This window comes from Talpa occidentalis, unplaced genomic scaffold (assembly GCF_014898055.3).
Source record: "Talpa occidentalis isolate TD23 unplaced genomic scaffold, MPIMG_talOcc4v2.1 talOcc4.11, whole genome shotgun sequence".
NCBI lineage: Eukaryota > Metazoa > Chordata > Mammalia > Eulipotyphla > Talpidae > Talpa > Talpa occidentalis.
In genome coordinates, this window is record NW_023601104.1 from 54715664 (window position 1) to 54740846 (window position 25183).

The 25183-nt window shown below is 31.4% G+C and overlaps 1 long non-coding RNA gene across 7 annotated transcripts in view; it reads right to left on the reverse strand.

Annotated features, from left to right (window-relative positions):
* Nucleotides 1–24115, reverse strand: part of LOC119238263 (uncharacterized) — a 38149-nt gene extending 14034 nt beyond the window's left edge. For 3 of the 7 annotated variants that reach the window (XR_008549829.1, XR_008549830.1, XR_008549832.1), the window contains exons 1-5: nucleotides 24056–24115; nucleotides 16836–16988; nucleotides 14403–14505; nucleotides 12074–12189; nucleotides 11009–11134 (exon numbers count right to left, since the gene is read on the reverse strand). This is a non-coding gene — a long non-coding RNA (uncharacterized LOC119238263). The remainder of the gene's footprint in view (nucleotides 1–11008; nucleotides 11135–12073; nucleotides 12190–14402; nucleotides 14506–16835; nucleotides 16989–24055) is intronic. The other 4 variants (XR_008549833.1, XR_008549831.1, XR_005123516.2 and 1 more) reach the window with 4 other exon arrangements.
* Between the last annotated feature and the right edge of the window lie 1068 nt (nucleotides 24116–25183).

The following is a 25183-nucleotide window of genomic DNA, read 5'->3' on the forward strand; positions in this document are numbered from 1 at the left end:
GATGACATTGCGTATGTTATTTGACCTATTTTTCTACAAGAAAATTCTAGGACTCCAGTCAGGCCTATTAAGTTTTGCTCATAATTGTTTTATAATCATGAAGAAACATTTCTACTCACATAAAAATAATCCAAAAAATTGAAAATAAGGAATGGTTACTTATTATTTCATTATATGAAGCAAGGATATCTTTGATACCAAAACTCAAAAGGAGTTGACAAAAATCAAATCATATAATTAACATTCCAAAATAATAAGACAAAACTAAAATTTTGCGAGCTAAATGACAAAATCAGTAGAAAGACAAAAGCAACAAAGCAGACTTTTAACTAGTAATACTAAAGAACTTCCAATACAATATTGCTTCATAATCAACTATTTGTAAACTACAGGAAAAAAAATGACAGAAATGTCTTTTTTTTTCTGTTTATGTTTTAATATTGCTTTAAAACACTGTATATAGTTCACAGGTACAGGTTCACCCCTCTTTAGATGTGTGTTACCACATTGCACCCACCACCAAGGCACTCAGTGGACTGTGGTGAAGAACACCTTTTTTGACCTAAAATCAGTTTGAGATGCATTTTAAAACATTGCTGTAATTGTAGAGTATGAAACAATGCTTAACAACATTGAGTATACCCAAATTTGTGAGTATAAAAGTAAAGTTTGATTTTTGTTCTAGGTATGTCTATAGCATAAAAGTTCTTTTTAAAAAAGTCGAAAGTATGTGCTACACACTCTTTTAAATTAATGTTGACATTTCACTTTGAGAGAGCATAAAGTATAGGTTCTGGGCATATGTGATGTAAAAGTTTTAGGTGCTTTTTTTAAATTTTTGTTCTGCAGTTTTAAGTTTACTTCTTATACAGCAGGGATAACTTGGGTTAACAATTACATTTGGTGAACCTGAAAAAAAATGAGTAGGAAATAACTTTAGACTTTACTCCTACTGTTTCCTTTAGAAGAATGAAAAGAATATATAAGTTAGCTTTACATTACCATCCATCAGAAGAAACTGAAAGATATAATTCTCAATGATATTAATGTAATATGGAAACATTCTATCCTTTATTATATTTATGACTAAATACATGCTTTTTATTGAATCATTTTAAATTTATTACAAAATTATGAGATATTATAAATACATTATAATTTTGGTTTTAGGTTGCAGAATTTGTCACAAAAATAGACAATATAATTGTCATGTTTCATATACTCTGCAAATTTCTGTAGAACACTATATTATACTGATATTTTCAATTATATTTAAGTTTGATTTTTGAGCAAATTTGCCCCTTTCATTTGTAATACTAATATCCTAGAAATAAGTAGTTATTGGAAAATACTTAAAATTACATGAGGGCCTCCCTGGTCATGCAGCTGTTTAGCGCTGGGTTGCCAAGCTGCCCACAGCCCCTGCAGCGCCAGTTTGTTCCCGGAGGCCAGGCAAGGGTCCCACATGTTGAGCAGACCTCTCCTGCCTCCTGCTGCTCCTCTCAGCAGTGTACTTCGTCAATCTGCCTGTTCTGTTCTCCGCTCTGGCTCTGGTGAATTCTCTCACCCTCCCACGCTTCTGACTGTACCCAGTGATTGTATAAATAAATAAATAAATCTTTAAAAAAAAGATGAAAAAAAATTACATGAAAATTATATACATATTTTTTGTCAGTCTTCCTGATTGGCACTATTTAGATTTAAAAGTAACTGGTGTACATTAAAAACAAACAAACAAACAAAGCACAATGCAGATCTATAAAAACCTACTGTATTTTTGAACAAACCTATAAATTTTTTTAAATTAGTCTGTATTTTTGAAAGAAAATCAGCACTTCTAATTCTGGGTTCAATCCCAATGTCTTTGAAAGCAAGTAATACCAGGTAACAAGTGTTTGTGTATGTGTGCATGCATGCATGCACAAATATTTATGTTTCAGTATATATTTTATTGAACAAAAATCAATATTAATTATGTAGTCATTGGTAAACATGTATAATTTACAATTTTAATTTAACTGATTCTAATTTTGACATATAAGGAGATATTTAAGTGTGCTATTTTAGAATTAAAGTGAAATGTATACTTTGTAATCTATCCAACAACACAAGAGTGTTTATAATATGAATTACATAGACTTCACCAAACACAATTTTCCAGAGAAATGTCTCCTTATAATCTTCCAGTAATTTTCCATGCACGTGTTGTCACTCTTTTAGGTTTTCTTCTTTGATTCTTTTATTGTTTATCTTAATTCTTTTACTTATGACAAAATTGCAATTGAATTAAAATATATACAGAGTACATCACAGTTTGTAAAGGCACAATATAATGCATTTTCACACAGTGAATATACTTGGGTAACACTGCTTAGATAAAGAAACAAAATATTGCTAGCATTTAGAAGTTTGTTGCTCTAAAGCTCCGAGACCACTACTATTTGGGGAGATGTTCCATTTAACCCAAATGTGGTCATTTGATTCCCATGCACTAATAGTCAAAGAATGTAAAAGAGCAGTTTATAGCATTCCCTAGGGAGAGAGATTGTGAACATAAAAGGAAAATGAGATCAATGCTGTACAATGAGGAGAGAGAGAAAGGATGGAACTGGGGGGATCCCTTGGATATTTCCCTATATAGTCTTGTCCAGCAGAAGGTTATATTACCTTAAAGAGGCAGCACTACCAATACTTCAGTACTTTCAGGAATGTAAGTAATACTACCAGATAAATATGCAATAATACAGAGAGGAAAGAAAGCATAGGATACACTATATGGAAGTGAGGAATCATAAATACTAACAAGATTGATTGATTGATTGATGGTTGAAGTAACATTTTACATCCTTGCTAGTGTTTGGCAGTGTGGGATTTCTCCCCCCAGGTGTAGTCACTGCAGCTCTTCCATTTCGAAGCACCCCTAGGCCTCCACCATACTCCATTGTGTTTCACCCCCACCATCTCACTTTTAAAAATCGACCTAGTGTGTAAATATATCTTAGACATTACAGCAAGTTTTCCTCGGCTTTTACCAACTTTACTTAATATTTTATGCAGGATATTTGTGATACTTAATTTCCAAATTCACCATATAGGCTGTATATTGAGAGGAACTATTTAGAGAGTTAGACGATGAACAAAGAGCTAGACATCAAGTAACACTGACTGACTTAACAATAAAAGAATGATAGCATTTGCAAGTGACATTAGTTATAATTCTAAACTAGATAAATAGACAAGGGTAGGATGGAGACAAGATTCTGGTCTTGCAGTTGCTGTAACAAAGGGTGCAGAAGGGCAGAATAAGCTTGGAGGGGAGGGTTGACTTTTAGCTGTGGTACCACCCATCTGTCCTCCCCGGGGTCTGACTTCTGAGAACCTGAGTCTTCACTGTCTGTTCACAAGATCAGTACCAGTCCTATTGGGGGTGGCGTGGAGAGTGAATTACAGTTCATTGTTTGTTGTTGTTGTTGTTTAAGTTCTCTCTTTTATGCATACAAGAGTTGGGGTGTAGGCCAGAGGTGGGGGGGAGGTGAGAAGATTCACAGGAGACAGAGTGGGGAGCAGAACAGGAAGATTGAAATTCACTGCTGAGGGGAGCAGCAGGTGAGACAGGAGAGGTCTGCTGTGCCATGTGTGTAGCTCCCTGGCGGGGGTTAAACTCATGCTGCCGTGGCTGGTGATAGCTTCATAGTGCTGTATGTTCGTTTTGCTGGGAACTGGACCTGTGGGTAACAACCCAGCCCCTCCACATGTGTTTCTTTTCAGTCAAGGCTGTGTGCTTCCACTCCATTTAGCTCTCTCCTCCATAGGTTCCTGACTGAGCTGGCAGCCTCAAGCTGTGTCCCCCCACCAATCTCCCTTCACTGCCCACTTTCTTTGTCCTTTGCATTTCTCCTCATAGAGAAATTATTTTCTCTGAATTTTAATATCCTATTAGTGACTATATCTTTTTAGCACAATTTGTATTTTTCGTATTTATTTCATGTTTACATTTTCCAGTGACAGTCAGTAGACCAGTGGAGCTGATAAAAGATTTTCATAAAAGACTATATATTATATAAAACTTCTGTTAAAATTATGAGCATGATCAATTGTCAATTCTTATAAGAATTTTTGTGTCATTAAAATTGCCTTGTCCAATTTTTCAATAAGATTATAACATGAAGCTATGTAAGGTTTTTCACTTTTAGGCAAATACCAGAAAAAATAAGATTACTTGGCAAGAATTAACTTTGCTTTATTTAATCTTCCCTGTATAATATGCATGATGTTTAATCAAGACATCTTATCCTCAGCAATTTGTGAATACAGAGTTTGATATTCATTATAAATATATCTTTTGTGAGTATTTCAACACCTGGGGTGAATTATGATAATTAGTTCTATATCGTTATCTTCTTACTTTTTCTTTCCAACTCCTACTGTGAAAATTCAATTTCCAGATGCTTTTGATGTTTCCAGTTTAAGGTGTAAAAGAGATCTGACTTTTCTAAGATCTCAGGTTAGTTATATTGGAGAATCATTTTATAGCATTCTTTCATTAGTTTCTAATTTTTCTAGCCAAATTAGGACATGTGTTTTTCAGGGAAAAATAGATTCTGGATTTATGTAATAAATGAATTTTTATATTTCATGTTATTCTAATCTGTATTAATTCTAAAACGAGAAAGTAAGACATAACTAAAATAACATTCAATTTATTGTCTGAAGATAAGTATTCAAATCCCAGGTCAACTACATAATCTTGAGTCAGTTAATGATCTCCTCACATTTTCTTTACTTGAACAAATGAAGATAACCCCATTCCTGATGTGGCACATTGGAGATAATGTAATGTATCAGATTATACTATGTGGACTTAAACAAGAAATTAAGGTGTCATTGCTATTTATTGCACTGATTATGATGTTCTTTAGATTTATATCCTCAGACTTGATCTTTGATGTAGAAAAATACGTTAAAAAGTAGATTGATATTTAAATGAACTAAATTAAAGGGTTACCTGATTTTCCTTACTTTTTAGTTGACAAACAAAATTTATTTTTATGAAATAAGAAAATTGAAATGCAAATTCATAATGAATGTTTGAAAATTGTGTGGTTATAAATATATATACATATATAATTATTTTTTCCTTACCAAAATCTGTACAGAATTGGCAAATAATTTTTTTAAAGATTTATTTATTTATACAAGAACCAGGGTACAGGCCAGATTCACGGGAGGGTGAGAGGATTCACCAGAGACAGAGCAGGGAATAGAATAGGCAGACTGATGAAATACACTGCTGAGGAGCGCAGCGGGCGTGACAGGAGATATCTGCTTTGCCATGTGGGACCCTTGCCAGCCGGCCGGGCTCGAACTGGCACTGCAGAGGCTGCGGACAGCTTCACAGCGCGGTGCTCAACCGCCTGCACCACAAGGGGAGGCCCAAAATTTCTTTTTTTTTTTTTTTTCAAAATTTCTTTTTTTTTTTTTTAAAGATTGATTTTTATTTATATATGCATGCAAGAACTGGGGTGTAGGCCAGAGGTGTGGGAGTGACAGGATTCACCAGAAACCGAGTGGGGAGCAGAAAATGTGAATCTACTGAAATACACTGCTGAGGGGAACAGGGGTGAGATAGGAGAGGTCTGCTATTATGCCATGTGGGTTGCTCCCTGGCTGGGGATAGAACTCATGCTGCAGCAGCTGGTAATAGCTTGATAGTACTAAAACTTTAACACCCTGTGCCACCAGGGAGGCCGAAATAACATTTCTTAAAAAAAAAAAAAAAAAAAAAAAAAGAGAGAGAGAGAGAGATAAGCAAGAAATAATGAAAGAGGTTTTAAAAGTGGGAGATATGATAAAAGTATCACATGTATTCAAGTTTGTCTTACAATAATGCAGATGAGATTTTGGAAGGAATTAGGGCACTAGCTATATTTCATTTTAACTTATGATATCAATGTATGTTTATTTTATTAGTGTGCTACTTTGTATAGTTTCAGAAATTAGAAACAAATATTGTAAAAAATAAACAACAAAAATATACCAAACTATAGATTGTTTAAAAATCTCATTTTAACAGGTGTTTATAGTTTGTGGCTGAGTTGAAGTATTTGAGAAGCTGTCAATATTTTTTGAAAACTTCTGAACATAATTTGGAAGTTTATAACAAAAAGCAATACAGTGTTGAGCACAGAAATGGGGAATTATAATTAACATTTATATGGGAACTTGGAGGAAGATAAAAAGAGAGTTCTAGAGCAAATATTAGTAACTTACTCTTACAGACAGGCATTATTGGAAAGGTAGAACAACATACTGACTAGAATACTCACTTTGTATTATTTACTAATCAGGATTAATTTATACAAGTTCAAATTGAATTTCAGTCTTTCAGATTTTAACCCATTGTGATTCAAATGGAAATAAAAAAATTAAGTGTCCATCAAGTCTCTTAATCATACAATTTATATAGTAAAATGGATCTAAAAACTGTATCTGTAAACTATAGATAAACACATGTATATATTGCACACACATCCTGTTGGTTCTGTTTCTCTGAAGAACCCTAATAAAACCCTAATTAAATAGAACCCTAATAATAAAAGTAAATCAACAAATATAAAAGGTGTTCTCTTAAAAAAATCCAAGAAGACAAATCTCTGGCAGAAATAATACACGAAAGGAAGGCACACAATAATTGTAGAAGTGAAAGATACAAAGATTATATAGGATTACATCAATGATCTAAGTTTAAAGTAGAGGATATTTTAGAGAACTCTTTTACAAAAAATTTTAATATAATTAGCTAAAATTTTCAATGCCCTAGAAAAATGTAAATGATAAAAATAACATGATAAAACAAAGCTCATTGGTACCATAAGCATCATAGTTTGCATGAGTAATTAAATTACTTTCAACCAGGAAAACACCAGCCCTCTTGGACAAAGAAACTAATTCTATTAAATAATCCAGAAATAGAAGATTTGTACCTTCTAGCAATTAACTGAGATAAAATAAGGAGCACTTACCCCTCAAATTATTTTATGAATTTGCTATCAATTATATATCAAAACACGTTAAGGACAGAATTAAATACTAAAATATGTGCCAAATGTTTTTGCCAACTCAAATGAGAAAATACTAACAAAATATTAGCCATGACATTACACAAAGTGGAAGTTAACAGATCTTTACCATGTTCAATTTATTTTTAGGAATTTGAGATTATTTCCTAGAAGTTTTCATATCAGTTGATTTATCAAATTAACTAATTAAAAAATAAATGCAAATGATTATCCCAGTGGGTTCAGTAAATATTTAGGGAAAAAAATTATTCATGGGGGGAAAAGCCTTGTAAATTAGGGATAGAAAAACATTTACTATTCTGAAAAAATTATAATAACAACAGAAAAGAGTACTCAATGAAAAAGCATGGAAGGTGGATGGATCTTTAAAATAAGTAACACATTAAAATGCTCAAAATCACTGTTGCACATTTTTCTGAAATCTCTGTCCAGGCAATGAAATATGAAAGTTCATAAAGTTCAAGAACTGGGAAGTAAAAATCTGCTAGAATGAATGTCTTGTTTTAATAGAAAGTCTTATACCCTCCTCACCCACCCACATATGATGAAAAACAACAAAAAATACTGTATACTGCACCTACTACTAGAATTATCAAAAGAGATTGCAAAGGTGTTTGAATAAAAATAAAATCAATATTTAAAAATATTGTTAATTTTTAACAATAGAAAATGTAAGTTAAAAGATTATTTAAATAGCAAGAGGTCTCACTTGTACATATTTAAATGACATTTTTAGTCTTTACATTTTACTTTTCTGTAGAGAAAAATAAAGGAAAATCCTATTTTACGATAGGGAAAAGCTTAATGTTTTTTAAAGCAATGCTGTACACATCCAATCTAATTCCATTAAAATCTTTACCATTTTGTGTGTTTTGTGGAATTTAACATGAGTTTTTCAAAAGGTATTTCAAATACCAAATAACTAAAAATGCCCAAGTTATTACTTTCATGGAGCCCTCCTTCCACTTACTGTAAAGATCTATTACGAGTATAGGCTGTTTTAAAAGTTAATATTTTAGTTTTATATTTTAATACATGTCCTAAATAGCTCACAGCAATAAATCAAAATATTTTGCATAATAATTTTATGTCAAAGTAAGATGTTTCCTAATTAATAAATTAAAATCTATTAAAGATTTTATTTACATGTATTTTTAAGTAAGTTTCTCATAATTTGAATCCTGGTAGGCTTTACTGGCATAACGTGATGATGAAAGGTATTTACACGGATAATAATAGTGAAGAAAATACAAAAGTATCTCAAACTTATAAAATACAATTGATGTTGAAACATCATTAAATGCATTTTGACAGCCTACCAATAACTTACACAAACTAGAAAAAAATATATTTGAGTATCTGCTTTAAATATCTTGACATTTATGGCAAAATCTTTCAAAATACTTTTCATTTATGTCGAGACTAAACAAAAGAAATGGCAGTGTTTCAAGATCTTGCTACCTATATGCTGTATGAAATTAAGGAGTATTACAGGATTATTATTACATTTTAATCAAAATGGAGAGTTTGTTTTCAGTTTCCTCCACTTATTTAATTTTCATAAAGAGTAAATTAAAGTACTTTACTTTCAAAACATTTGTTCTCAAGTTTACTCTAAGTAGCAGCTAGCAAAATATAATCCATTTAATTTTTTATTTTGAACATAAAATCACACAAAGAAACTAGCACTAATTTAGAAGTTAGAGACCAAGGAATATGTCTCTTTGATAGTGTGTGACACATATAATGGCATATTACTTGGCAGAAGAGAAATAGAAATCCAGCTGTTTCCTGTAACATGGATGTACCTTGGGGTTGTTATGTTAAGTGATTTTGAAATCAGTTACAGTTTACATCTGAAAATTTTTTCTCTCAGTGTGACAGATTTCACTTGAGATACCTTTACTTCGTATATAAAATGGGGGGATAATACAATAATATCGCTATTATTGAAACTCACTAATTTACTTTAAGTTTAATTTTCTATGAAAATTCATCTGAACTTTGAAGAAAAGAGCACATTTTGATGCTCAGAAAATATATAATGATCACTATACATGCATGATTTTGAAAATCCCATTTCAAAATAGTAGTTCTTTATTACTTAGGACATACTCATCTTTTGTAATTATTTTGATGAAATATAATTGACCTATAACATTTGCAATTTTAAGGTGTACAACACATTTATTGTATTCATATATTGTAATAAGATTACCACCATAGGGTAATTACCACCTCTATCATGTCACATAATTATCTTTTTGTATGTATGGTGAGCATAATTAAACTTTTGTTGCTTGGTAATTTTGAGTTTGAAATACATATTGTTGACTATGTTCCGTATGCCATGTATTAACTCTCCAGAACTTATTTACCTACTACTCTAAGTCTGTTCTCATAAACAATATCTTCCCAGTTACACCCTTGCCCCAGGTGCTGGTAACCACCATCTTAATCTCTATTTCTGAGTTTGCCTTTTTTAAATTCCAAATATATAAATGATATCATATATTTGCTCTATCTGTCTGACTTATCTCTAAGTGTCCTTCAACAGATGACAGATAAAGATGTGCTATATATATATATGGGGCCTCCTTGGTGGCCTGGAGGTTAAGTCTCAGCGCTATCACTGCTATGGCCTGAGTTCTATCCCCAGCCAGAAAGCTAACCCACATATGGCGCAGCAGACCTCTCCTGCCTTGCCCACTGCTTCCCTTAGCAGTATATTTCAGTAAATCTCCCTGTTCTGCTCCCCACTCTGTCTCTGGTAAATCCTCTCACTTCCCCACCTGCTACTCTCCACACCTCTGGCTTACACCCCAATTCTTCAATGTGCAAAAAAGTGCTATACATGTATGTATGTATGTATGTATGTATGTATGTATATACACACACATACCACACTATCCCATTGCATGTGTATGTGTATATATGCATCTATATGTATATATATATAATATACAATGAATGAAGATGTGGTATAGACACATATAATGGCATATTATTTGTCAGAAGAAAAGTAGAAATCCAGCTATTTCCTATAACATGGATGGACCTTGGGGCTATTATTTTAAGTGACTTTGAAATCAGTCACAGTTTACATCTGAAATTTTTTTTCTCTCAGTGTTAAAAATGCAGATAGTGGCACTTTCATTGAAAATAGAAGCACAATATGTATTTGAATGAATTTGAAGTCATACAAAGTGATTATTCATACATTAAACTTATGTTGTGTGTGTTTATGTGTAGAGAGCATTTGATTCCCCAACCAGTCTCAATAAATTAGAAGCTGTATAGATGCACAGCCTTAAAATAACATGGTTTATCATCAAAGACCTTCACCTCCCAGCCCCAGCTGCTTCTACAAATATGTTTTGGTCAAAGCAATTATGTAAATTTATGTAGTGAAATTATTGCATTAAGTAATTTAGTCATCAAAACACTAATTTCTGTTATCACAATATAAATATAAAATTGATTAGAAATCATCAAAGTAGCACTATTTGCAATGGAAATGTAATTGAGATGATAAGATGAGGAAATTAATGTTGAGGTAAATGAGGTTATTTAAAACACCTTAAGTTGTGATTGCATTATTTTAAATTTCACTTTCATTTCAAGAATTCAAATAGGCAACAAGATGATAGTTAAGATAATATGATTTTCATTTTTTTGATATCACTACAATTTTAAACAAACCTATCTCTAATCAACTTTTAAGAGACATCTAAGTCTCCAATTTGTAAAGAAAATTTGAATTTAGAGATTTTGTTGCTGTAGTGCATCTACTCTTTGGTACTGCCTTCACAGACAACTTGAAAAAACTGTAAGTAATGCCATAATCACAACTCAACATTATCTTACTATAAAGTAAAACCAAAATGTCTTAGTAAGGTATACAAGAAACTGCATTAGTCTTTTCTTACCTTTTTACTTGATTTAATTCATCCACACTTTATATTAATTTTGCATTCATTCATTCATTATATATTTTCTAAAGATCTTTCTTTTAAACTGAATCCTCTTTCCTTCACAATGCTTTGCTGCTATAACTATTAGAACAAAGATAACTATTGTTATTTTGAAGTACTTATTATATCACTGCTACACTCCTAACACCCTGAATATATCATGCTGTTTCATACCTTCAAACATCTGTTCATTTTCCTTCTCTGCTAGAACACTATTTTTTACCACCATGTTCACTTGGCAAATGTTCTATAAATTATTCAGAACTCTGACCAAGCATAATTACTATGATAGAGTAGAGCTTTCACTAACAGAGTTCATCATTCATAGACATGTACTAATTCTTTCATTTTATATATGTATCCAGTACACATAGCTCCACTTGTAAGCATAAAATCTGCTCAAAAGAAAAAAAATCCTACTGTGAAGCTGAATTTCTTCCATTTAAAGATATTTACAATCCAAATAACAGCTCAGACTATAAGAGCAGAGAGAAAATCCCTATTGTCTATCATTCTGTAACAGTCGCTGCTGCTATTATTCCTTACTGACGTACAAATATTGCTATTTATGTGTTCTTTCTGACTACTCCCTCATACCTCTGAACTAGGATAAAATACCACACTGTAGGACACTGGATATGGTTTCCTTAGTTTTCCCAAATGGTCAGGTGAGATGACTTTAAGCAAGACAAATTAGGAGATTAGATAGAGCCAGCAGAGTAATCTACTCATTTCTCTCTGATTATCTACTCCTAACTTGTGTTTCCCACTATATTCTGGATTGAACAATACTCTGTAGCTATTTGGGACTTATCATAAATTGGTACTCAGTTTCAGTTTGGTAATACATTGTATTTCACTGTTTTTTCTTCATTGCCTCCCATACTTTGTCCATCAATCTGCTTACCTTGGGATAGTAATTTACAAATAAATCTTCGGCAATTAATACTACCGGATTTTTGTTTTCTCTAGCAAACGAGACTAAGGCTCTTGACATTGTACAATATTCCAGAAACTTACAAGATGGGATTTTTGATTGATTGTTCAGAATGTTGATAAGACAATACTGCAGTGGTAGGATAAGCCCTCTGTCAAGCAGAGGCATCACAATTACTTAAACTTTCCTCTGTGCGTATCTAGGATAAAACACAAATGGAAGGAAGGCATTAGGAAATGAAATTCTGCAGTTATTAATCTGGTTGAAGTCAAGGAAACAATATGAATTTGGAACTGACTGTGTGCTTAATGAAATTAAAGATCATTAAAAAAGGTTACACTAAAGCAATAGATTGATAACTGATTTTATGACCTAAAATCCACAGATTATCATGGAAACTTCAAAAATAAATTTTATCTTGTGTAGTCTTAAGGTAGACTATGCTGAAAATGAAAAAAGGAAAGTAACAACATAATTGAAGAGGTGAAAGGAGAATAAATGTACAGGCTACACATATTTTCTTTGTTTAAGTAAGGATCTTGATAGGAAAATCATGGTTCATGAATACTTGGAATTAGAACAGTTTTGAGAATTTTGAAGTCTTAGACTTCGTTGAACAAGCAAAAAAACAACTACTTTCTTTTTGCAAAACAACATTTTATTTTACATTACATGAAGAATATGTAATGATCCGACCTACAGCAGTTACTGCAAAAGAGGTGCTGTAATATTTTTAACATTAATTCCTACTACCTGTCAATTCATTCAGGGTGGTAATGCCTTAGTTAATTCCAAGAAGAAAGAAATCATGTTATAGAAAAAAAATTGCCTAAACATTGAACATTTTGAGTATATATAGGTATGTATCTTTATAATTTATTATATAATTTTCCTGATATTTAATTACATTTCTATTTATATTCATTTGACTTCTTTTCTTTTTTTTTTTTTTTTGGAACGTATAGCATTTGCCTTAGAATTGTTTCATATTCAGTTTCTGTAAAAGAATTTATTTTCAATGAAATAAAATAAAATACATTTAAAATACATGTATTGGGCCTCCCTGGTGGCGCAAGGGGTTAAGACGCAACCTATGAATGTGACTGCAGCCACTGCAGGACAAGTTCAATCCCTGGCCGGGGAGCAACCCACATGGCACAACAGACCTCTCCTGACTTGCCCACTGCTCCCCTCAGTGTATTTCAGTCAATCTGCCTGTTCTGTTCCCGACTCTGTCTCTGGTGTATCCTCTCCCCCTACCCACACCTCTGACCTGTACCCCAGCTCTTGTGTGCATAAAAAAATAAAATAAATCTTAAAAAATAAATATATGTATCTGTACACACACACACACACATTATATTCCTACCAAATTTTAAAGTGGTGGTGTGTTAGACACTAGACGAGTTGAGATAACATTCAAGAACAATGAAGGCTCAGAACAGAGTGGGGGGGAGGCACACTGGGGTTTTGATAAACAGAGATACTGCCAAGACTGTAAGACTTCTGAGAGGAGAGTTTATCTTGCTCCAAAGTATTGCAGCTAGGTAGGAGAGGAGGTCTTTTATCTGGGTACAGCCAAGGGTGAGGTATTGGAGTCTGGTTAGGGAGGGAAGGACAGTTGTCCTCCCAGGATGGAGTTAGGAGAATTGATTAAATTAGAAAATATATTAAGTTTGAGCATGTTGTCAAACTGCCAGAGATGGTTGTTAGAACTATGGAAACAGGGAAGATAAAATCACCCTGTGGTGTTGGATTAGAATTAAGGAAGAATATTAACTTGTAGTTTTCAGTCATTAGGTGGATAACTAGGTAGATAGGTAGGTAGACAGATGAATGAAAGCAGATATAGACCTAGATATGTGTGTGTGTGTTTGTGTGTGTGTGTGTTTATACTTACTTATATACCAATATTTACTAACTCTGTCTGCTAAGATGGTGTAGGAGCAGCAATTCCCTCCATGCCCTCCTCAAAAGAAGATGGTAATAAGCACCACAGCATGCCTAGAAACTCATGTCTATCCACCATTTTTACTGAACAAACCATGGCACCTTGAAGAAATGTCTGATTTGAGGACTGGGGAAGTGAAACCACGAGATGAGTCTGGAACACTTTCCAGAAAGTAAGAAAGTGCTCCAAATAAAAAATACTCCACGAATGATAAAATATCAAAACAACAACAACAAAAAGCTATCATTGGTCAAGTCTGGGGCAATTTAAAATAAAAGATAATAATCTCAATACATTATAATTCATTGCATAAAATTTAAAAACTATATTCTAATAAGAATACAAATACATTTAAAGTTGATGAACAAAACATTATATAATTGCAGGGTGTCTTCCCACAAAATAACTACAAAAAAGGAAATAAGAGTAATTTTGTAATGGAAAGACATGTTAGGCTTTACCTTAATGAAGTAATCAAAGTGAATTTCATCAGTACTGGGACAAATTGAAGCTGTTTACCATCTGTAGGATGCAGTGAAAACACAGTGTAACTGCTGTGATATCCTGTCAAGTAAACACCCCCCAATACAAATCAATAGCAAACATCAAACACATTTAAATTGATTAGCATTCTGCACAATATATGACCTGGAAGCTTATAAAAGGTCATGAATGTCAAGGAAAGAATGGGATCCTATTACCTTTGTACTCTTTCTATAATTATGAGATAGGTAAGAGTTTTCTAAATAGTTCTCTGTATTGTCATTCCCTTCTAAAATACATAATTTTATAAAATCAAATCTTGCAAAAGAGTGTCTTTTTCATGCTAATAGAATAAATCTAAAATTTCATTACCATTATATATAATCCTTGTACAGAACCAGCATTACTCCCTTGTCTAGCTTCTTCTTATGTACAAAGAAATTATTTAAAATTGAATTACTTGCTGATCATCAAACAGAACACTTTCATTTCAATTTTTTTTGTTAAATCTTATTCTTCAGAACTAGCTTATCCTTCATCTTCTCCATGAAAAATTTTTGATTCATTCAACTGGATATAATTTCTTCTTTCTCCAGACTCATATTGATCATGCTTAAGTATATCAGGCTTGCATTTTATATACATGGAAACAAGTATTTCCCTATTTATATACATCTCTAGTAAGGAATTTAGTCTATTCTCCAGAATCTTTAACCAAAAAAAAAAAAAAATAGGTGCTTACAAAATTGCTGAAAATTTGCATTATTGCTCTTCATATATTTAATTGAGAAGAGCTACAGGGAATGCATGCATAGCTAAATATGAAATTGTACAAAGAGACTCCTTTAAATAAAGTTGCTGTGATAGAGAATTGACAATAGACTCTTGAATCCTGAAAATCCATTTATATATGTATATATGTATTTTCCTTATAAAACTTCTTTGTTAATATGGTTCTATTGAGCATTTTAGTGTCATTTACTGATTCATTCATTCAACAAATAATTACTCAGCACTACACTTTATGAGGTACCTTTCTATGTACTGAGAACATGAAAGTGCACAAAAAGAGCATATTTTCTGCTATCATTGGGCTTATAATTAATTAAAACTGGTTGTATAAAATTATGAAAATTCACAATTCTCCAAAAATGCATTTATAAATATATAAAAAAACTAAGGGCAAACCACAAAGTTAGTAAAAAAGTCCAATTCCTTGTTTGAAAGCATATAATTAGAGACAGAAAGAAAAATCACTGTGAATCCCCTATACAAAAGCCAAGGAATTCTATAGACAATTTACAATAGAAAAAATAAATAAATAACCCACACATATATTCAGATTCAGAGGTATGACACTAATAACAAGGTAAAGTTCATTAGCATAACGTTTTTAATTGACTGAGTGAGAGAAAATACTACAAAATCTGTTTCTCATGAACCACTGTTGTAAAGTCACATTTACAAACAATTGGTCATATTCTTTTTCATAAATAGAGAAGTATAGTCAAATATACCCCGTAAAAAAGAAATTTGATTTATAATTTATTGTGGAGACAGTAATTAAGTGAAAAAATAAATTTAGAGACCTACAAAAGACTGAATAGCAAAACACTACTGAGATAAAAGAAAAAAAAAAGACGTATCATGTTCCCTGACTTCAAATTATCGTACAAAGTGATAGTAACTAAAACAATGTACTGGAATAAAAAATAAACACACAGATCAATGGAACAAAACTGAGAGCCCAAAAATAAAGCCAAACAACCAATTTACAACAAAAGAACCAAGAACTTTCAATGGGGCAAGAAAGTCTCTTCTATAAAAGATTTTAGGAAAACTGGACAGTTATGCAAAATAATGAAACTAGATTACTATTGAACAGCATCCACGAAAGCTAATCAAACTGTTGGCTAGACTTGGATGAAAGACTGAAAACCATAAAATACATCGGAGAAAACAAGGGGAATATGTCCTAGACTTTGGTCATAGAGATGTGTGTGCAGCTTGACTCCAGCAGCAAAGTAAACAAAAGCAAAAATAAATGAAAGGGGCTACATCAGACTAAAAAAACATTTGCATGGTGAAAGAAATTTACATCAAAATAAAAAGACACTGTGGTAACTGGGAAAAGATATTTGTACATCATACATCTGACAAGGTTTTAATATCCAAAATATGCAAGAACTCATGAAACTGGAAAACAAACAAATAAACAAAACAAAAAGCCTGTTTAAAAATGAATAGCGGAATGGAATAGACACTTCTCCAAAGAAGACAAACAGATGGCCAACAGGCACATTAAAAGATGCTCATCACTTCTTACTAGGGAAATGAAAATCAAAACCAAAATAAGAGATCACCCCACATCTGTGAAAATGGTTATTGCCGAAAGAAAAGAAACAGCAAACCTCGGAGAGAATGTGGAGAGAAGGAAATATTTTAACACTGTTGGTGGGGATATAAATTGGTGCAGTCACTCTGGAAAGCAGAACAGAGATTCCTCAAAAATATTGAAAATAGAAATTTCATATGATCCAGTTTTCCTGCTTCTGTGTATTTACCTGAAAAATAAAAAAAACACTAATTTAAAAAGCCATATCATCCCCATTTTTATTATACATTATATACAATAGCCAAGATCTGGACACAACCTAAGAGCTCACTGACAAATAATTGAATGATGAAGGTGTGGTAGATACATACTTAAAGGAACACTACTATGCTCCAAAAAGGTGATGCTCTCCGACCATTTACAGCAACATGAATGGACATAGAGGTCTCATGCTTAGTGAAATAAATCTATCAGAGAAAGATGAACACCATAGGATTTCACTATCATGTGGTATAAAGAGAAACCAAAAAATAGATGAATTTAAAAAATAAACTATTAGACTGTTAGAACAATTAGTGGTTATGAGAAGGGAAGGGGGAAGATGGATGGATCATTCAGGTCAAAGGAGACACCTGTATGGTGAAGGATTGAATTGGACTCTTGGTGGTGATGTTAATATAGTATATACATGAGGCGTACCTGAGACATACAACAATGCTCAAAGAGAAATGAAAATTAAATATAGTTTAATTTACCGTGGTGATAAATGCAATGGATAAAAACTACTCTGTTATACATACTGCCACCTCTCTCTCTCTGCCATATATTACATATCTGAGGTTCATTTGTTGCTGTGTGTGGTAATAGTGTATTCATTATTAAGTACAATTTTTGTATCATAGATTTTGTGCTCACAGGAGATATCATATCATGATTATCTTTCCTTGTCAGCTTTTGTCTGTAGTATTAGAGTTAAAACTTCCTTGTAAAATAATGAGAGTAATTCCTTTCTTTTTCTATTCTCTGAAACAGTTGTATAGCATGAGAATCTGTTGGTTTGGATGGTGGTGATTAGTAAGAAAAGGCAATGGATTAAATGTGTTCTACTTGGATGTGATTATATGTTTCATTTGGCATACTACAGTTGACAGTCTTACAGAACCTTTAAAAATGCTCATTTGCAGGAGGTGCTATCAAAACTACTGCCTTTATACCAATTTGTACTATATTTTTGCAATCTCTGATATTTCACATTACACATTGAGATTGCTTTTAGTGCTGAGGAAATTGAGGTTGATAATACATTTTTGTTGAACATATTTTCCTTCCTCAAAATAATGGCTAAAGGATCTTAGGGGGGGGGAATATTGCAGATATTTCTGAACATTTGTAAAGTGAACATTACCAATGGCTGTAGTTAAATTTTCACATGTCTCTGGAAATTTCAGAGCTGACAGGTGACTTTTTAATATCTGGCCAATCAAAACATTTCACTCAGCTTCTGTAATTTCATATATACTTTTGGTATTCCAAGAGTCATAAAAATTACAATTTACATTTTATAAAACACTAATACATTTTCATTTATATTTTTTATTCTAATTTAGTGGCTTTGCTTTTAGAATATCACATGATCATATGAAAGAAATAGAAGTTAAAATATGTTCCTAGTAGGCTAAATGTTTTAATAAATGAAGGTTTTGTGGTCATGATAAATACAAAATAAAAGATTTATCAATATTTAGGTTTTCCTGATGTTAGGCATATTTTAAAAGAATTTTTGCATATTAGTATTTATAAATTTACAGCAATGTAAGTATTTCATGTATTCATTATTGTTTAATGGTGAATTTCCAAGTTTCTTAATGTTTTTATTTTGTATCTATTTATTTTAATATGACTATTTTCTCTACAATGCTAAACTAGAATTGATTGTTCATGAGTCAATAATCAGATTTAATACAAGAAGTTATTGTGAAAGTAATTGATATCTCTATTGCAAACTGTTTTAAAATCAAAGTTTTACAGCTGCTTGGAAAAATCACTTAAATGTGAATTATAATTTAATTCACTTTTCATGCCTTGTTATAACATGTATCAACTTAGTAAAAACAATGAAAATTGTGACACAATATTCATGAAATTTAATTTAGCTAACTTCATGTCATCAATTATTATTATAATAAAACTGAATATAATTAACTTTTACATATTTTTCTCCTATTCAGTAGGGAATCTTTTTGTTTCAATTACAGTTTCTTTTGTGTGCAGAAGCTTTTTAGTTTGATGTAGTCCCAGTTGTTTGCATTCTCTTTTGTTTTTCTTGTTGTTAGAGACAAATTCACAAAGATTTCACTGAAGCCTTTTTCGTGGAGTGTCTCATCTATATCTTCTTTTACATATTTTATTGTGTCAGGTCCTACACCATGTCTTTTAAATATTTTGAATTAGTTTTTACCCTTTGTGTGAGACAGTGATCTAGTTTCAATCTTCAAGAACTTATTGATATTTGTTTTGTTACCCAATATACCCAATATATGCTCAATCCTGGACCACTTGCACTTTTGAAGAATGTGTTTATAGTTGGGGAGTTCAGTGCCCTGTATATATCTATTAAATCCATGTGATCTAATTTTCTGTTTAAGGCCCTGTGTCATGGTTATTTTATATCCCCAGAAAATAAACTCCTCAGCCACTAATGTTCATTACCAATGTCTGTTTTCAGATTTAATAGTAATCACCTCATATATTCTGATGTTGCTTTGTTTAGAGTAATAGATATTTAAGAGTGTTATGCATCTTGCTCCCCTAATCATAATAGAGTGTCTATCACTGTCTTTTGATAACTTTTTTTAAAGCTGGAAATCTATTTTACATGATATAAGTATGGTAGTTCCAGCCTTCCTTTGTGCCTATCATTTGCTTGTAGGATTATTTTTGAAACCTTTACCTGGAACCTGAGTTTGAATATTGTATTGTGTTATCTGGAGACTCCAGAAAGTTGGATTCTGTTATCTAATCCAATCAGCCATTCTGTACCTTTTAATTGGTGAGCTCAGTCCATTTACATTTAGGGTGATTATTGATGTATAAGAGTGTGCTACTGTTGTTTTGTCCTTTGCTTTCAGGTTTTATCTATTCTCTTGCTTTGTTCTTTGTGGATGTTTTTCTCGTTTATTTAGATATGAGAGCTCCTTTCAACATTTCTTGGAGAGTGGGTCCATCACCTTCTCTTTGTCTAAGAAGGCCTTTATTTCTCCCTCTTATCTGAGGTGGAGTCTTGCAGTATATAGTATTCTTGGCTGGCAGTGTTTCTTTAAGCATTTTGTATACATCATTCCATTCTTTCTTTGCCAGTAGTGTTTACTCAGAGAAGTCAGATGTAAGCCTGATGGGATACCTTTAGAAGTTATCTGTTTCCTCCCCTTACCCAACTTCAGTATTCTTTCTTTGTCTTAAACACTTGAAAGTTTAACTGCCATGTTTCTAGGTATAGGACTCATTATCTTTTAGTAGCCAGGTGTTCTTTAGGCTTCATTGGCTTATATATCTGGTTCCTTCCCCAGGTTTGGGAAATTTTCTTTATTATTTCTTTGAATAAACTCTGTTTTTTTTTTTCTATCTCTCTTCCCTTTCTGGAATACCCACTATTCTATATATTACCTTTCCCCAAGATTTGGAAATTCTTTTTTTAAGAGTTTTTTAACTTTCAAGAGATTTTAGAGGGCATCTCATTCTCCCTCTTCTTATTCTACTACCTAGTAATGTATATATTTTAGAAGTTTAATGATATAAAGATTATGTTTAAAGATTGTGTATGTATGCATAAATACACATACTTTTTCATCATCTTCAAAATATAGTTGCACAGAACAATATATATAAATAGTAATTAATATGTCACTTGTAAAGAACATTGATATAGTCAATACTGGATATTAAAAGTTTAGCTAGTCCACTATTTTGCTATTAAATTGATGGGTAGGATTATAGCTAGATTAGAGATTTGATAAGCACATGACCACATTTACAAAAGCATGTCATATTTATGTTTTTAAATTTACTTGGAAAAATAATTTTAAGTTTAAACATCTAGAAATAATTCTTTGATATTTCTTTAAAAAATGAATTCTTAAACAGATACAAAAATGTTAAAATATTCATCTCAACATGAGTCCTCAAAATATATGTCTTAGAATGAGTTCCCTGCTAACATTTAAAATGGTCTTGAATTATTTAATATATTTCTACTTTCCTCAATGAATCATGGCACAATAATTTTTTTATGAGTTCAGTCATCACTAAGATAGAACTTTAAGGTTTTTAGCATTCACTTCATTTTTACTTTAAAGAAGAATAAAATCATTCCTCAGCTCTTTTACACTGCATTTCTCTAAATTGATGGGGACATGTAATGAGGACTGTAATACCTATGATGTCACAGTTTTTATATAAGTGTGAAGTTAGGACATGTATAATATAATATTTGGATTTTTACTGTATTCTGTTCCTGCTGAGGCATCAAAACTCAAAAAAAAAAAAAAAAAAAAAGGAAAGGAGGAATAGGAATAGCCTGAACTGCAGGAGAATTTATATAAAATCAGACTTGAAATTGTCTCAAAACAATCTGATGACTGGTAGCCCATAACAAACCTCAAGGAAATATAAAATTAAGGTAAAAACTTGATCAGGAACTCAATAGTGGGAAATTCTTCATCTAACATTGACTTTGGGTGTTGTGCTTTTCCTCTATTATCCCTCAAGTTACATGAAACAATTTTTAAGATTTTAATTAAAAAATCCTAAGATGTGTTCTTTGAACTTATACTTGAGTGTTCACAGAGATTTATACTTGAGGGTTTTATTATTTGTTTCACCCAGATATCATCAAACTTGATCAAAGTTGGCAAAGGAGTCTTTCAACTCACTAGATATCAGCAGTTGAGTTAAAGAACATCTCTTCTTTGGAAAATAATCAAGAATTTCCAGTGGGTGCTAACTTGGTTGGGACATATAATAATCCTGTATGTAAATCTGAAGTTATCTAAGCTTTAAGAATGTCAAATGACAAGCAAATCAAATTAGCAGAAATGTCAAAAATGACAGCTTTTATCTGGAATGTATGAATTCTCAGCAACCATCAAGATGCCTCTAGTTTGTCAAATAGAGAGTAATAGAAGTACTGGGAAGTTAGGGTCTCCATTTAGAGCAGAAATAAAACACTACATAATACTGTCGTATTCAGGAATAACTTAGTAAGAGTGCATAAGTTTATATTTACAACCCTAAGAAGGGCTGACTAGAATGTTTTTTAAATCATTTTCGTTGCTGTTGAATAGACTGCATGGATAAAAAGTAGGACTTGCACAAACCCTTTTTCTCAAGTGAAAAATTAAAGAAACTTGTATCCACAGACAACATAGTGTTTAATTTAAACAAACAAAAACTTTTCTCTCTCCGGATTACCTCAGAACACTCTGTTCTATATCAATTGTTATAAATGTATATCTGCGTTAAAGAGAGACAACATACAGTTTTTAGACTGAAATTTATAAAAATTGATACAAAGGTGTCAAATTAGTTGTCTTTTTGTCTAGAACTGTAATGTAAGACTGAAAATATCAAGTGTAAATTATGTCACCAAATTGATTAAAAATCTTTTATTTAAAAATATGATTTTATTCATTGTTTTAATAATTTATATTGCATATATTCAAAGTATTATTTTGACTTTAACCTAGAATTATATGTCTTTCATGACATACTATGGAAATCTCTCTGAAGAAAGTTCTTTGGAGAAAACAAAGAAAAGTACTGTTATAAACTTACAGGTAAATCTGAAAAATGTTAAATTCTGAACTAATAAAGCATCACTAACTTTAACATTTCTTGACAAGATAATTTGACATTATATAAATGGTCTAGGTTTTCTTTTTCTGATGTAATAAAATTCATTACTTCAAATTTCAGAGTCAATAAAATTTAGTTAATGCATCCTTTTTCATCTCCTTCCTATTAAAAATTACTCAGGAAACTATATGTGAAATGACTTTTAATTCTTCCCAAATGACTTTCTGTGAATCAGAAGAAAACTACTTTTCCAATTATTTTATGTAGGTGAAGAACTCATTCTCTCAGCTTTCAGCCTCATTAATGCACTTATGATAAATGGGATGTTGAAATTATTTGCTTTTGGCCAACTTTATCTTCATGGGAGATTTAAACAAGAAGTATCAAGAATGTAACTACAGTTAGAGGACTTTTTAAAAGGCAAGTTACTTTTTACCTATTATATTATTTTTCAAAATATTGTCTCACCCTTGTAGAAAAAAATGCTAAAGACTATTAGGCTTAATTTGGTTGATGGAAAGACAGTAACAAAAGAGATGTGGTTAGAACTGGACACACAGGTTAATAACTTTTAAGGAACTCCCTTCCAGAGATAAAGAAAATCTTTAGCATGCAAATAGCTTTCTTTTTGAAAATGTCTTTAACTGTGTCTTATCATCTTTGGTCCAGTAACTCTGTCTAAACTGAATAATTAATACTAGTTTGAGTGTCATTACAAATAAATGAGTCAAGATAATGCTAAATAATTATATAAGATAGTATAATTAGCTTTGTTAATATAAAAATAGGTTATGAATAATTCTTACATTGTATACCATTGAAGTAATTTTCAGAAAAGACTAATAAAGACCTAACATGAAAAGAAAAACTAAATTATTTAGAGTATTCTCTATGACTAGCTTAGTTAGAGAAAATATTTCAAATATAACTTTTTTAAAATTTAAGATTGTATAAATATAAGACATAAGTAAAACTGTATAAATTTTAATGAATTAAAATAAAAATCTCTGAATATATACAGCACAGATATTTTTTAAATTGCAAGAGAATGTATCTATATGTGTATATATACTAAATATATGTATTTTACATAAAATCAAAAACGTTATCAAATTAGTATACTATGGTATATACAAAGAGATGAATAACAGTAAGAGAAACACCAACCAATAGGATAATACATTAGGGCTATACAATGACAGTCCAAAGAAGAATGACTCCAAATGGCTAATAAACATAGGAAAAGGTGCCAAGCATGACAGGAAATTGGTGAACAGTAAATAAAATCAAAAGCAAAATAAAAACAATGAATTGCAATTTTATACCCATTAACCTGCAAAAATTAATATTTGATAACATCGATGTTAGATGGGGAAAATGAGCTCTTACGTATTGCTAATGGGACAGTAGTCAGTACAATTTGTTAAAAGAGAAATTTAGAAATACCTGGAGGATTGAGAAGTGGGTACCATAATCTGGCAATCCATTTCAAAGGACTTTACCATTTGGAAATTCTGTATAAGAACATAAGAATCGTGCTCATTTATGACATCACTGTAGAAGTTGAACATGGCAAAAAACCTACATTTGTTTAAGGAATTACATGATTCAATGTTGATTTATTCACATGATAGAAAGCAGCAGAGCAGTTCAGGTGAATAGAGTAGGTCTATACACATATATAAATGAGTCTCAAAATCATGTTTTTAATAGGTAATTTTCAAATATCAACTTATTTTTTATGGACTTTGCATATCAGAATAGTCCATACTTAGTAAAACTGAGCCATATGGAATTGATAATTATTTTTTTACCAACAATAATATTTTCTATGATTCAAAGTAAGGTCCAACAATAGATAAGTGCTAAATAAATATTACATGAAAATGATCCATCTCAAATTAGTATAATTTTCATTCCTAGGGCAAGAGAAGTTAAAAAGGAAATCAGGTTTCAACTGTATATCAAAATTTTGTTTATTTAAAATTAAAAAAAATTAAATGAGAAAAATATTCAAGTAATAGTTGGAATATTATCAATTATAAAGAAAATCAGATATGTGAGAAAATTATGATGCCTCCTGTAGCAACTATCCTAACATCCCATTAAATAAATAAATATTACAACATAATCTAAAACATCCTAGAATGCTTTAAAGAGGTGAAAATTAATTTTAATTTTAACTGAATCTAATTAAAGTTCTAAAGAGATTATTTTTTCATTTGAATATTGAAACATTTTTATTTTATTTTAATTCACCAAAAAGTGTCTAGAGCAAAAATATTTGATAACTGAGGGAAACTTTTAATATTGTACATATTACTTAGGGTTCTTCTGAGAATTAGTAGGGTGTGTGTGTGTGTGTGTGTGTGTGTGTGTGTGTGTGTGAACATATATTTGTAGTATATAGGCTTTCCTGAGCCTCTAACTTGTCAACTCAATATACTGAGCCAATTGTGGGAGCCAATTCCTTATAATAATTATCTTTACAATATTAATTTATATAGCATATTATTATTACATACAATAATTACTAAAATAGAAATGTGAGTATTTATATGAGTAAGGTAATAA